Raw genomic sequence first — 16494 nt, 5'->3', positions numbered from 1 at the left:
CTTCTTTGTTGAGACATGAAGAATGAAAGCAGAGGAAGCCCTGTCAATGCGCACCGCCAGCGCGTGAGCAGCGTTGTTTGTCTTCTTTTGTTTCCAAGACCCTGTGAAAATGAACATTAGTAACGGCACTCAGCTCCATGCAAATGGCGCCACCCGGAACTTGGCACCCGGTGCGGCGGCACCGGTTGCACGGCCCTAAAGACGGCACTGCAAGGGTGCCTGGGTTGGCTTGAGCCAGCCTATTGTGTACCAGCACAGGGATGCATGGTATTGTTGTAAACACAGTGCACCCCTTCACTTTCCTAATGACACAGCTCGGCGCAGCAAGATGGGAACTATCTACACATAGGGACATTTCAAGATCAGTGTCCACAGTAGCTTGGATTAAACTACATTGCACACAGCTGTCCTGGCATGCAGGATCAGAGCGCACAGGTTTCAGCTTCCATGGTGGAGATCACCTGAACTCTTCTCATCTACTAAATCTGACTGGGTGTGAGGGTGAATGCAAGTGATGTACACCAGAGGACCATGGGGCAAATTTACAATGAAATGGCAAAGTGCGTCACCGCAAACAATTCTGCTGCGCCTAGCTGCATAATTTAAAAAATGCAGGGATGCACTATAATTACAGGGATAGGGGGCACCCCTGTGCTCACTTTTGCACCAGTGCAAAAAGAACAGCCGTGCACCAATGCAGGCACCCTCGTGTCATGGTGCAAGGGTGCCTGCGTTGCTGGGAGGATCGTTTATGTGTAGGAAGGGACGCTTTCCTGCACAGAAGGAATCATTAATGGAATTATGCTCCTTCTATATGTGCTGCAGAATGCAACACACACAGAGAAAAAAATGAGTAGAATTAAAAGTATTTCTTTTTGTTTGCCAACTCTAACATTTCCTTTTGAAAAGCGTTAGTTTTTTGCGCAGCCTCAGTTTTACTATTACTTGTAAATCTGGGGCAGTGTCAAAAAGTAATGGGTGTTGCATAGGAACGCCTACAGCGACACCCATAGCATGCCCCTTTGATGCAGAAAACTGTGTCAAAGGGTATGATATTTACAATGTAACGCCGCCTTGTACATATGGAGGAAGGCATTGAGTGAAAGGAGGGTCGTAGGAAGTGGCGCTCAGATGGCACATTGCCCTTGTAAATATGGACCCATGTGTGTCAAAACAAATGATGGTGTGTGGCCCTGGAGGGCTTCTGCTAGTGCAGTGCATAGTAGGTGCATGCTGTGTACGTCGAACTGCCACTCTGTCTGAATGGAAAGACACTGCATATCAAGCAGGTGAGAAGGGACATGAGTACTGCAAGGGCCCTCACCAATACACATGCACTGCTGTGTCTGACAGGGTCACACATGTATAGCAGCTGGTTAGGGCTGACAGAAAACAGCCCATTGTGGTACTACATTCTACATGTCATGTGGACCTAGGCGAAGATGTAGTATGTTGAACACAAAAAGAACCCCGGGTCCCGGGGTCACGTAGGGCGAGTGTGTGGGTGGGAACAACTATGCTGAAAGGGTGGGAGTCCCTTTAAATGACGGTTTCTCTCACACACCAGAGGTGTCATGCTTCATCATAGGGAATCCTCACATCACGAAATTAGTTGTGATGCGGGCACCACCCCCTCACTGTGAGGAAGGAGCTCAGAGATGTTTGTTAGATAGTCTATGATTGGGGAGTTTGCCCTCGCTGGTCCATTACATCTCCTCAGGCCCCCCCTGTGTGTTTTTGAAGATGTAGTATATGCCAAGAGGAAATCTGGGCCAAAACAGTTCCACAGTGCCACATATATAAGTTGAAGGATGTCATACAGGGAACTTTCAAGGGATTGGGAAAACTACTTAGCCACCACAAAGGACATGAGTCCGGGAAGATCAGAGGCTGAGGTGGATGGGCCCAGTTGTTTTAGAAAACTGGGTAGGTACATGTCACCATTTTCAGCACTACTACCATGTGGGGTACTGCCTGACCATTATCACTCAATAAAAGCCTGCTTTATCAGTCCATTGGATATGGCCATGCATAATGTAGGTGTCGTAGGCACATGAGAGTCAATGTATGATCTTGGTACCATCATTGTGTGGCAGTAATTCGGCTGCCAGGACTTAATTGAAAACAGCCAGAGGAGGCATGTTCACATACAGGTGCATGGGTCAATCAATCAATCAATCACGGCATTTATAAAGCGCACTACTCACCCGGAGGGTCTCAAGGCGCTTGGGGGGGGGGGGAGGGGGGGGGTGCCGCTACTGCTCGAACAGCCAGGTCTTGAGCTTCTTCCTGAAGGAGAGGTGGTCTTGGGTCAGGCGAAGGTCGGGAGGGAGGGTGTTCCAGGTCTTGGCGGCCAGGTAGGAGAAGGACCTTCCTCCTGTTGTCGCTCTTCGGATGCGGGGGACGGCGGCGAGGGCGTGGTTGGTCGATCGGAGGTGGCGTTTGGGAGCGTAGAAGTTGAGGCGGTTGTTGAGGTAGCTCGGGCCTTGGTCGTGTAGGGCTTTGTGTGCGTGGGTGAGGAGACGGAAGGTGATTCTCTTGTTGACGGGGAGCCAGTGCAGGTCTCTCAGATGTCCGGAGATGTGGCTGCGTCGGGGGATGTCGAGGATGAGTCTGGCTGAGGCGTTCTGGATCCGCTGGAGTCTCTTCTGGAGCTTGGCGGTTGTTCCAGCGTAGAGGGCGTTGCCGTAGTCCAGTCGGCTGGTGACGAGGGCCTGGGTGACCGTTTTCCTGGTCTCGGTGGGGATCCACCGGAAGATCTTCTGTAGCATGCGCAGGATGTTGAAACAGGACACGGAGACGGCGTTGACTTGTCTGGTCATGGAGAGGGAGGAGTCCAGGATGAAGCCCAGGTTGCGTGCGTGGTCTGTCGGTTTGGGTGCGGTGCCCAGGGCGGGGGGCCACCAGGAGTCGTCCCAGGCGGAGGGCGAGGAGCCCAGGATGAGGACTTCCGTCTTGTCTGAGTTCAGTTTCAGGCGGCTGGTCGTCATCCACTCGGCTACGTCTTTCATCCCTTCGTGGAGGTTGGTTCTGGCGGCGGCGGGGTCGTTGGTCAGGGAGAGGATCAGCTGGGTGTCGTCGGCGTAGGAGATGATGTTGAGGTTGTGTTGGTGTGCGATGGCCGCAAGGGGGCTCATGTAGACGTTGAAGAGGGTGGGGCTGAGCGAGGAGCCCTGGGGAACGCCGCAGATGACTTCCGTGGCTGCAGATCTGAACGGTGGTAGGCGGACTCTCTGTGTCCTTCCAGCGAGGAAGGAGATGATCCACTCCAGTGCCTTCTCCTGGATTCCGATGTTGCTGAGGCGCTGCACTAAGGTGCGGTGGCAAACAGTGTCGAACGCCGCGGAGAGGTCTAGGAGGATGAGGGCCGCTGTTTCACCGTTGTCCAGCAGGGCTCGGATGTCATCGGTGGCAGCGATGAGGGCGGTCTCGGTGCTGTGGTTGGCTCGGAAGCCAGACTGTGAGGGGTCGAGGGATCCATTCGTCTCGAGGAAGGCGGCCAGCTGCTTGTTGACGGTCTTCTCGATGACTTTGGCTGGAAACGGGAGGAGCGAGATGGGGCGGTAATTCTTGAGTTCGGTGGGGTCCGCTGTTGGTTTCTTTAGTAGAGCGCTGAGTTCGGCGTGCTTCCAGCTCTCAGGGAAGGTGGCGGTGTCGAAGGAGGTGTTGATGATGTCCCGCAGGTGGGGTGCGATGACAGCGTCGGCCTTGTTGAAGACGTGGTGGGGGCAGGGGTCGGTCGGAGATCCGGAGTGGATAGAGTTCATCGTGCAGCTGGTGTCTTCTGTGTTGATCTGGGTCCAGGCGCTGAGGGTGGTGGTGGGGGGCGTTGGTGCGGTCGTGGGGAGCGTTGTTTGTGGGCTGAAGCTGTTGTGTATGTCAGCGATCTTGTTGTGGAAGTAGGAGGCGAGGGAGTTGCAGAGGTCTTGCGACAGGGTGATGTCGTTGTTTCCGGCGTTGGGGTTGGAGAGCTCTTTCACGATGTTGAAGAGTTCCTTGCAGTTGTGTGCGTTGTTGTCCAGCCGGTCCTTGAATGCTGTTTTCTTGGTGGCCTGGATCAGTTGATGGTGCTTCCGGGTGGCGAGCTTGAGGGTGGTCATGTTGTCCGGTGTTGGCTCCTTTCTCCAGGCTTTCTCGAGGGCTCGGCAGTTCTTCTTGGAGCTCTTGAGTTCGTCGGTGAACCATGGGGCCTTCTTGCTGCCGGGTCTGCTAGGCGGGGTCCTCAGTGGGGCGAGGTCGTCTGCGCAGTCGCTGATCCACTTCGTGAGGTTGTCGGCGGCCTGGCTGGGGTTCGCTGAGATGGCGGGAGGGTGCTGGCTCAGGGAAGCGGCGAGCTGGTCTGCTGTGATCTTGTTCCAGTTTCTTCGAGCAACCTGTTGCTGGTGGTGGTGGATCGTGGATTTTCTGAAGGTGAAGTGGACGCAGCTGTGGTCCGTCCAGTGGAGTCCGGTGGCGTGGCTGAAGACGATGTCCTTGCTGGATGAGAAGACAGCGTCGAGTGTGTGTCCGGCGAGGTGGGTGGGGGTGGTCACCAGCTGCTTGAGTCCGAGGTTGGCGAGGTTGTCAAGCAGGGTGGTGGTGTTGCGGTCGTTGTTGTTCTCCAGGTAGAAGTTGATGTCCCCCAGGAGGATGTAGTCAGCGGAGGGGAGGGCGTGCGGGCTGATGAGGTCGGCGATGTCTTCGCTGAATTGTGTGCGTGGTCCCGGGGGTCGGTAGATGAGGGTGCCTCTGAGGGTGGTTTTGGGGTCCGTGTGGATCTGGAAGTGCAGGTGTTCGGCGGTTGTCAGGGTGTCGTCGGTGTTGGTCGTGATGCGGATGGAGTCCCTGTAGATGATGGCGATCCCTCCTCCAGTCTGGTTGCCGCGGTCTCTTCGGGTGATCTTGTAACCCTCTGGGATGGCGATGGCGATGTCGGGCGCTGAGGAGTCGTTCATCCAGGTTTCCGTGAGGAAGGCGACGTCAGGAGCTGTGGTGTCGAGGAGGTTCCAGAGTTCGATGGCGTGTCTGTGGACGGAGCGGGTGTTGAGTAGGATGCACTTGAGGTGGTTGCTGCTGGTGTTCGGCTTGGCGGGTGCTGGTGTGGGGCAGGTCCGGATGCAGGTAACCTTGCAGGCGTGGTAGCTGAAGGGTCCGTGGGTTCGTCTCGGGGTGGCTCGGTAGCATCCCGGGATTCGGCCGGTGTTGAGTGCGTTGAGGGTGGCGGCGTCGTACGTCCGGCGGGTGGGCTGGGGTCTGCGGGGGCCCTAATTAAAACAATGTGTGACACCCTGCAGATAACTAACTGTGGTCATGATGAAATGGGTTGAATGGCAGTGATCGTAATCTGACTAGTATGTCAGGGCCCATCCAGAGTAGGCACATAGTGTTAGTGTGAACAATAATGAGATCCAATCATCTGAAATGGAAATACAGTGTAATTTTCAATCCATACCCTATGCGTAACAGGTGTCCTACGCATCAATGAGGAATTGAAAGTGATATCTATTGAACCTTGAGTGTCAACTGGATTACTCATGTCAACATCTAAGAGAGATCGGCAATAGCATTTCTCCATCTCATTGCAGAGGATGAACCCTCACCTCCTGGCCAGCACGCTGTCCCGGACTTCAGCGATTATGGGGATGACAACCTGCAAACCATTAACCTGGACACCCTCCAAGAACTCCTAGACTCCATTGGAGCACCATCTCTGGACACAAGGAGGGTCAACAGCCTCATGGGGGTTCCACATAACCTGCCTACCAACCAACAGGCACTACCTGACACCACACCAAGATTCCTGGACTCTGAGGACTCACAGATTACTTTCCAACATACTGTGGTAGGAGTCCAGTGGGAGATGGCAGAGCAAGTGTGGGCGGGGATGGAGACAATGACAGCCGGCCTAGAGTTAGTCCGTGGGTGTCTCAGTTCCAATAGGAACAACACTGCGGCCATAGGATGCTCCTACTTTCTGCTCCATGCCCTCCAGCAGTCCCTGTCTGACATCGCTGGTGTCATGAGGCAGAGGTATGAACAAATTGCCTGCCAAAGTGGTGCCAGCGAGGTGCCCAGCCATCTGGGGGCAATAAGAACCATCTTAAAGCCCATGAAGTGGAAGCAGGACTCCCAATTTGCTGTCATGGCTGCCTACCACCAGGACGTTGCTGCTGTTTTGCAAAACCAGCAGATCCTCCACGCAGCTGTGCTGCCTCATATATTGGCACAGATGAATGTTGCTGCAAGCAGAGAGTCCACATCTTCAGCCTCTGATGTGTGTGCCTCCTTCGGCTGCCACACCTACAACACCCCCTCACAGAAGACACTGCACACATCAGAAGAGGAAAATATGGACTGCACCACTTTTTCATGAAAACTTGTCCTATAGCATTCATCGGTGCCACATACCAGTTTCTCCTTTGCCCTTTTCTTATGAACATGGCAGTGAAAATCAGCTGCAACTGTCCTCATTTTGCTTTCAACCTGCTCACGTCAACCATTTGTGGACTCTCAATATGGCCTATCCTCCCTAACGACATTGTGGTCAACCTCCTCACTGAAGCACTCCTCTCCTCCACATTTCCCATGACATGTTATCCCGATGGACTCTATCTGGACATCCACTGGCTAAAACCATCGTTTGGGGTTGTTGTTCTATGACCTGTCCCTGTGAGCTGCTTAGGTATTAGCACATGTAAATAAATGCACTTAGTACTACTTGTGTGTTGTTGTCTGGAGCAAGTTGGCCATTGTGCATTCTGTGAGGCAAATACTCCAACTATTTGCCAAAGGGACATGTGTTGTTTGGAGTCAGGGACAACGCTATAGAGTGAGAATGAAACATATTTGGTGAACTACATATGAGTGTTGAGTAGCAAGTGGTTGTCCAAGGTTGCAAGCATGAAGTTCAACTGGTGTCTTTCAGTCAATGTTTATGGTGAATGAAGTCCCCCACAAGTGTCAGGTCTACTCATGGATACTAGCAAGCAAACAACATTGGGCTGACAAGTATGTGCTACAAGTATGAGTGAGTACAGGGCAGCCATCAGTGTGTGAGTCCAAAAACCTACAAATTGGGTGAATATTTTGACCACAACATCCTTCCAAAGCATTTTGAATGATGTACCCACACAGAGAAATTGTATGTCAATACATGTGTTGCACTGTGTACCATTTTCATCATAATTGCCATATGCACTGCTCAACAATTTATGTAGATAGGCAATGTAATGGCCAGCCTGACAGATCCCTGCCCAGAGTTAAAACACATACTCACACATGTTGCCAAAAACTGCTAGCAAAGACAAATGCATGGACATAACATTACCTGAGCATACCTGCTAACACAGTAAATCACAATGCACACCTGTATGTAGCAAACAATGACATTTAATGTCAACAGAAAAATTTAAATTGCTAAAACAAGCTAACCTACACTAACTAACTAATCCAACATAGCCTACATACTGTCTAAAACTTCCTTAACTCAACCTAGCTTACTTTACACATTTAGCACAATATGATAAACATCAAATGCCCACCCCCCTTAAGACACGTCTTCACACAAGGACAATAGAAACTACACCTAAACATCAACTAACAACACATTGAATTCCAAACAATCTTATTTGTTTTGGTATTTTCTGAAATTTTGTATTTTTGTATTTTATTTTCAGAACACATATATAGCACATCAACCCCCACTCCATAAAACACAAAGTACCCCTACCCACTAAAATTGTTTCAACCCCTACCAAACCTCTAAAACCACTATCCCAATATTAAAACTCTACTAACTAAACTAAACTAAGGTATAAAACCATTGAGAACAACAATAAAACAATGTACAGGGGCAAGGGCAGAAATGTTCCCTGTGGCTGAATTGTGGCTAGGGTCTTGCCAGTGTCTGCTTTACTTCCTGTAGCAGTATTATTCCATGGTCCATCTTGTGCTCAAGCACTGCCACTCTCAACTTTAGGTCCGAAAGGTCCTTCCTAATGTCTTGCTCAAATAAGCTAGCCCCTCCTGTCGGCTGAGGTGAGGGAACTGGTGGTTGTGTGGGTTTGCTGATGGAGGTGCTGTGTACCGGTACCTTTGTCTGCCTGAACATCTTGTCCAAGGTTGGTGGTCCCTGAGTTAAGAAATGCCATTTCCAAAGAGCCTTCTCTTTCTCATGACGCTTCCCCATTCGCATTGTGAGCCTTTGCGACTTGCCATATGTGGATGCACCGGCCCTTCCTGATGTTGTGCTGCCTCAACTGCTCTGGGGTCATGTTGTCTGTTTAAGCTAAAAGGACAACTCTCAGTCAAAGGATGACTAGGGACAGGTACAAACATAGTGAAACAATAATATTTTCACAGCATCAAATGTAGCAGCCCCTACAGTCTAAACTTATCTTGCAGTTTAGAATGAGCATACACATGCCTATTATCGATTATCTCAGATTTATTAAGAACAAAGTACAAAGGCATGGCAAATGTTGCACAATGCAATTACACCACCATTGCACATCTAGTTATGAACATGTCAGTACATAATATGCTTAGGAACAATGCTGTTTTGTTCCCATGGTGTGGAACTAATGTCATCTTTACTAAACATTAGTATGCCTTCTGCATCCTGCAATGGCCTTTATGCCATTGGCATTCACAACTGTAAGAAGTGCAATGTCTGCAAAGTACATATATTGTCTCACAACGTAGCGTAACTGATATGACAAGGACCCATATCAGGACACATTGCTAGCTATACAGAACACTTGGTAGGAATTATATGTCACAATGGACGCTGAATAAGTAACTCACATCACCTCTCCTAGCTGAACTATTGTAAGTTTATGGTGGACCATGTCACCAGTCATTACATGCTCCTAATGTCATAGCACGTGCAACTGACATGCATTTCAAATGTTTCACATCCTTGGCCATGTATCGTCTGACACATATTTTCACATAGTCTGCCAGTGTGATCATGGCTCCTCTGTCAAGCCTCTATCATGTGGTCCATACCAGAATGGCAATGTATTCTCCTTGACTTTAGTCAGGGGATGATGCCGATGCTACAATCAACATCCACTCTTCCTGACCTATTATTCACAATACAAACGTTTCTTTGTGATGGGATGTACATTTTATCTGGCAATTCACACAGCATTTGACATTACACTCAATCCTTGCACTACACTATCACATTGACGAGGGCACTCATTGAATGTTGGGGTCCTTGTAACCCTCCACTTCACCAACTGTGTATGATGCAGGTCCACCTACAAGACGTAAAATGTAAAACAAATCAGTTAACTTCGGACAAATATATGGTATGCAACAGAAGCACAGTAGCTATGCATAGCTATTGACTATGTTACCCTTCAGGTTGTAATTAATCTAATGGCACATTTGACATGCCTGAAATATACACATCAGTAAGGCAGGCTGAAGTGTACATATATATGATGAGCCAAAACATGCACCTGTTTGCCAATTTGCAGAACCAGTTCTTCGACCTCATAACTGCTATATTTCACTAGGATAGCTGACCTCTATGAGTCTCTGCACCTACATAACTCACATGCCATACTCAGCAAGGTATTGCAATATCCATGCCCTCTTAAATTTTACACCAGGAAATGAGTACGCTACATATATCACACATTATGCATACTTGTTCCTTCAATTAAGTGAGTTATGTGCCTGCCAGTGCTGCAGAGTTCCAGATAATGTTCAGACATGTCCCATGCATCCCTAAGTATTTTATTGGAAAATTGAACACTAACATGTTCTGTCCTCAAAATCACCTCCATGAGGCCATGCAAAGCCAGCATGCAGGATCTGCTGTGCATTCAGAGGTATGGAGTCAGGCAATCTAGTGCAAAGCACAGTGTAGCCATAGTGGGCACCAAGGAGCCATACCGTTTACATAGGAATTGCTGTTCAAAACCAGTTATATGTGTTTTGCCATATTCACAGGTTAGCTCAGCTGTGTAAACAATGGCAGGCCTCATGACTACCCAGGGGAGGTATGCCAAGGAGGAACATTGGTACATCACTATGTGTCATTCAGTATTGTATGTGTGATGCATTACAATGCAAATATACAAAGTGTTATACTCCGCCTTTGCGTTTCTTTGTGTAGAGAGCTGTCCCTTCCAGTACAATACCAATCATGTCAACGATGCACACACATGTGCACCAGAGGTCAATGGCGCTTGTGTATGCTAAGTACACCAAAGGGCTAATTTGCAAGCCCCTTGTGCCACCAAGGCCTCAGTTTTTAACATATGCTAGGGGCTTCTAAATAAGCACCTTTGTTGGTAAGGTGGTCCGCTATAACACAACAGACTGCCCCTTCATCAATTACTTCTGCCCAAATCTGTATTTTCTTAGTTTTGCTGGCCAGTAGAGGGCAAATCCTATTTGAGATGTGCAGCAGCATTACTTATGATTTGCCCTCCCACAGAGTTTTGAAGACAACTTAACGTGTAATGTATGTTCTGTAATTGTCCATCACAACTTTACCTGACAAATGCTTGTGGTGAAAGAAGCACCTCTGGAGCTGATCTGCACTACCTGATATGATATATGAGTTGTCAGGATGGGTGACGGGCATGTGTGTCAGCTCTATGCTTCCCTGGGACTAAATGTTATCGCCTAGAGGGACACTAACACTTGTGTGGCCCACCCAATGTCACTGATAGCACTAGTGCACAGATTGAGCCAGTGCTATTGCCATGTCAGGTGCCTCATTTGCATAGGGGCATGGCTATTGTGAGCAAACAATTTTGTGAGCCATACCTACTGTTACCTCGATTCATCATTGGGTAAATGTGACACATAGGAAAACACACAAATCATGTGCGTTTACCAACTTCTCCACCAACTTTGATGCCAATGTAGTCTAGCAGGTCTGATGATGGACCGCCCGGTCGATGCCAAACAGCCTCTGCATCTGTGCCCGCACTTTCTCCCACCATTGCCTCTGCACCGTTGTGGAGTAGCCCAGGAGTACACAGCCACCACTGGCTACCATGTTTGGCAGGTAGACGTTTACCAGCCACAAGAAGCTCCCAAACTCCTGATAGTTCATGGAGCATGCCCTACTCTTCCCAGACATGATCCAACCCAAACACAACCAACACCCAAACAAAAAAAAACCCAAAAAAAACACAACTAGCCATATAGCAATAATACCCAAACAGACAAACACCCGACTAAACACAGGATAAATCACAGCGATACACAACAAGACAGCACAAAAAATACGTGAGGGGCATGACAGGGACAGCAGAAACAGCTAAATAGCTCCTGACACACCTAAACACTCTCCAGCATAGCCAACACACAGCCACTCAGAAGCACAGACAGTTAAACTGTGACTGAAAGTAAAAATGAAAGTAACTTCACAGTTCCTGGTTTGCAACATGCATCATCCATAACATCACTTCCCATGATCCATAACATCACTGTCTGGGCCGATGCATCTCGTTTTCAACAGATGCTTTGTTTTCTTTTGCGCTACCAAGCAATGCGCCGATTTGACACAAGGCCTGACAAGGCACCATGTGGTCGTTCAGATGCGTCGGCTGAGAAGCGTCATTTTCAGCTGACGCAGTGGCTGCAAAATTCAGGCTTTCTGCTCATGTTTCATTGTCTTTAATGCAATAGGTCAAAAGTGTGTTTTTGGTGTATGGTGATGTGCAATGCATGTAATCATCTGCAGGGATTGCTGTGTTGGGTGTGAATAGCGGAGTTGACCTGCATACTGCCTTTGCACGTGTTCAATATGTGTGTTGACAGTTTACATATGTGTGAGTTCATACTTTTCGGGGATCATACTAGGCATATTGCCAAATCCCTCTGGTAGCGCAAGGGCACACCGTACAAGAGGTGTCCCGTGTGCTAAAGTATTATTGCCACCCAATTTCATTGCTTTTGCTTCCCCCAGGGATACCAGAAACTAGCACTGCCATGTGGACAATGCACTCACATCTAAAACAGCACAGCCTAATGCCAATCTGTGCCATGCACCACTTTGCAGGCAGCAGGCTGTGGGGATACTTGGGAGGGTTACATTTCCGGTTGCAGGTGAGTGCTGCGATTGGCTGAAACCACCTGGAAGGGGATGTTTGGATGGCGCCATATGATTGACTGAGTAAAGGCCATTCATATTCAATGGTCATACCCTACAGGAAAGTAACAGAGTTATCATTTGTGGGCCACATGATTCTCACTCATGCTGATGGCACTATGCTATATCACCATGCATGCTTTGGTGTCACCTCCTACATATTGCTGACAGTAAGTCTGCGTAAATAACACCATAACTACACTTTTCATCAAGGCGGTGTTGCTTGTGTGTAGCAGTGGTTGTTTACATGCAACACGCATGGAGTTTGACACTGAGACAGGTGATAAGACTCACGTAGACTTGGCACAGTCCAGAACTTGACAGACATCTCTAGTAGAGCCATAACATTGATGTATCAATTGATGTAACCTTGGATAATCTGTTTCCATGTGTCCTGCATGTTGTTGCGAACATTGGCCATGTCGAACTATTTCATGAATGCTTTATGTGCATGCAAGTGTTGAGAGAACTCACCATATCATTTTGCGGTACGCAAACATCGGCTGTGTGGCCTTGTGCCTGAAAGGCTATGTGTGGGCCAAGCACATTGCAATTGCACATAGTCTTCACCACCAAGCGTAGCCTATCATTTGTGGATAACGAGGCCAGCTTGTCTGGCCACAACTAGTCAGGTGTAGTACAATTATAAATATGTTTGACTTTGGGACCTATGACAATGTTTCTAGGTTATGTGGTTACTTGAAATTTGGTAATGGCTATGCAGTCAGAAATGAAGTTCACCTGCGATTTTCTAGAAACATCGCAACACTATATTTTTGAATGCATCAGTGCATGGCACCGTGGCTGTATTGACCTTGCCTTATGTGATTTCTGATGCTCAATTGTTACATATTCCTAATCTGGGTGTTGTGTCTCCACATTCACGCTAAGTCTGTACTGATAGGAGTTTAGTCATTGTTTTTATCTGAGTGCAGTACACCAACATGGTAGGCCACATCACTGCTTGTCCCATTGGCATCTTAGCTTAGTGGGACAAGTGTGGCTACATTCTCACTAGCAAAATTGCACTGGCAAAATATAGTATGTAGCATTTGCTTGTGTGATCAGAGATCTTCTAATGGATTTCATATGTGGATACAGTTTTTGATGTAGCATGTAGGTTTGGGACTGTATTCCCATGTACATATTATGTGGATGACTTCACAGTCATACTATGAGTTGACTACTATCGCCCACAAGTACGAGACCGTAATAATGGCTGCTGAAGGAGAGGCACACACAGAGTCATAGCACACTATCTACTTTGTTACACCATGTTAATTGTGGATGGCAATGGAGGACTTTTTGCTACAGGTAGTTGGCCTGTGCACTATTTTGTTTGTACCAGATGTTGTTCTATGCTGTTTGTTACACAACGTTACATACTTTTTAGTTGTGGCAATTAGTAGTAGGTATGATGTGAATGTTTTGATATTTACTATCACTATGCAATCAAAATACATAAACACTGGCAGTGCTCATATGCTTATTTACATATATATGTACACAGTTTCATGTTGTCATAATTTTGTGACAACATGTAAGTCACTCATGCATAATTAAAAACGTTTTGAATGATATGGTCCTTCCGCCGTGTTGCTGCTACTGATGGAACAGTTTGATGTGGCTCCTCATCTTCCTCATCCTCCTTGTGTGGCAGTTCCTGCTCCACATTAGCATCAGCCCATCATAAATGTGTCTGCACACAAATATTGTGTAATATGCAGCAATCAAGTGTAATTTTGCATACCACTGTGTGGCGAGTAGAGCAATTGGCCCCAGACATATCCAGACTCCTTAAGTGGGATTTTTGTACACCGAATGCCCTCTCTACTTTGCACCGAGTCCTGCTTGGGGCATGATTGTACCTCTGTTGTGGTTCAGTCTGTGTTTTTAAGAGGATGTCTGCTGAGCATATCCTTGGTCAGCTGCAAAGACAGGAGGGGTACGATTAGTTAAGAGTCTAAGAGTCATGAGAAGGGATGGCCTCATATTTACGTACATTCTGTTATGTGTCCTGAATGACTCATACACTTTGCCTACTGTAAGAGATGTGCTATGACACTGTGTGGCATACATGCGAGTAGGAATTGGAAATGACTGACACTATAATACACATACAGGTGTTCTGTCCTCTGTGTTTAACTTCTATTTGTCATACTTGTGAGTGAAAATGCCATGAAGGTGCTGATTTTTCACCAGTAAGGAGAGTTAATTAGCCATTGAGCAGACAAATCTCTCACACTCATCTATTGTGTCTGTTATTGACTACAATTGCTATTTCTGTACTGATACATGTCTGATTTTACAACCTGTAGCTGGAGCTGGTGATGTTGCATACTTCAGTCACGCATATTTGGCTATGAGAGTTGGAGTCAATCTTGTTCAATGTGTACTGCCACGGGAAGGGTAGTGAGTGAATATCATTGTGGGACATGATAGTGAACACATGGCAGTGCACTGTGTCCACTATGTTCACAGTACCCATGGGGTTTTACTTATGTGCGACTTTTGCGGTGTACATTGCAACTGGTAGACTAACCACACTACACAGGCACACTGCTTGGGGGCAGTGTAGCACATATTTTCCACATCATTCTGTGTCCAGGGTTTGGTGCCTGCGCTTGCAGAAAATGTCCAGCATTGCTCTAAGACAGGTACATTATTCCCAAGATGGCTGTGTTGTTGGCTGTCATGAGAAATGTAGTTTGTACATGAGGCTGTACCTTGCTGCACAGTCTGGAGCCTTGGATGACTGATAGAATGGTATGTGCACAACAAAACAGTGTGCAGATAGGAGGGGATATATGTATATGATGAGTAATGTAATGTAGTGAAGCATGGTAGACATGATCTAGCGAGGTTAAAACATGACTACATTTCTCAGTTTCATAGGTCTGGGCTATATAAGGTATCATGACCATGGGATTTACCTGTAGACTAAAGAAAGGGAACCCCTTACTTCAACAGTCTTTAGACACAGCATTTCATATAGTGTTGCATTAGTGAGGCTCTTTCAAACAATTGAATGCACACACAGGGCTCATTTAGCAGTTGTTGCCACTGGGTTATATACCTAACATTCAGCACATTCATGGTTTTTCCGCACACGCACAATCACATCTTAGGGACTAGCGTCAACACAGTCCCCCTTGCACCATGGTGCATGTGTGTCAGCATTGTGTCCTCAAATAACTTAATGCTTTAAGGGACAGATTCCTTCACCAAAAGCAAACAATCCATGCAATTTCCTCATTCTATGTGTACTGTGGAATGCATGACACATAGTAATTGGAAATGACAAACAGACATATAATTATGTATCCTCATTTCACCTCCCCTTGGAAATCACGCTATTTGCAAACAGTCTGAAGTCCCTGAACCTTGGATAGGTGGAAATGTGTGAGATCTTTATTGATGTTGCATGGGAAAAGCCACCACAAGACCCATCCTTAATGTAGGGTGAATAAATGCTGCACTTTGCTCTGGCTAGCCTTACTACATATCTATGAGGCCATGCAGGGGCACACAGGCTGACAATGCATTGCCTCATTAATATGGTTTGTAGACTTGCTCCACCAGAGCATCATGACAGTGATGTTCCAGCAGTGCAGTTCACTTGTACATGTGGCCCACAGTGGTGTAGGCAGTCTCAACATATTTGACATGTAGGATTGTGTTGAACATACGCCATGTATTATGTCGCAAGTATGTAGGATCACACCAACTACGTATGAACTGTCTCATTCAGCCCTTCACTAATATGGCAATGTATTCCAACATATTTGACTGTTATGTGGTCTGTCATGTGCTTTAGAAGTACTTACCAACCAGTAGGCCGTTCCCATATGTTCCATTCTGGAAGCTCTCATTGATCGTGGATTGAAGGAAGATGAAGGAATCATGAGTACTGCCTGCAGGAGTGGCCCGTGCAGGTAAGAGTGGAGGGGCGGGGGAAGGGGGGTCTTAACAGACAAGGAGGGAAAATTAAATAAATATTTAATTTTCCTTCGTCGTCATCTGTTGAGTCCCATCCCACCCCGCCCCACTGCTCTAACCTGCATGGGCTGCTCCTGACTAGCTGGGTACTTTGTGAGGACATTGATTAAGAGGCCCAGATGGTCCAGAAAATGCCTGCATGATCACGGAATGTGTGCTCTTCCTATTCTGGTGCAGGTGTGATGTAGCTACTAGAGGCACAAGTTGCACCTGGGTGCATTGCATTGCCCCCAATACATGTGGAAATCCTGCCGTGGCATAAAAACCTGGCTTGTTTTCCTGTTGGTTCTACATTGTGTTGGGGAAGAAGAGGTACTGGGGTGTGAGGCTTATGATGACATCCATGATGGAGGGGAGAAATTTAGAGAAGGATGTCTGGGATACTCTTGCCA

The sequence above is a fragment of the Triturus cristatus genome, chromosome 3_2 (assembly GCF_964204655.1).
Source record: "Triturus cristatus chromosome 3_2, aTriCri1.1, whole genome shotgun sequence".
Lineage (NCBI taxonomy): Eukaryota > Metazoa > Chordata > Amphibia > Caudata > Salamandridae > Triturus > Triturus cristatus.
This window is presented reverse-complemented; position numbering follows the sequence as displayed.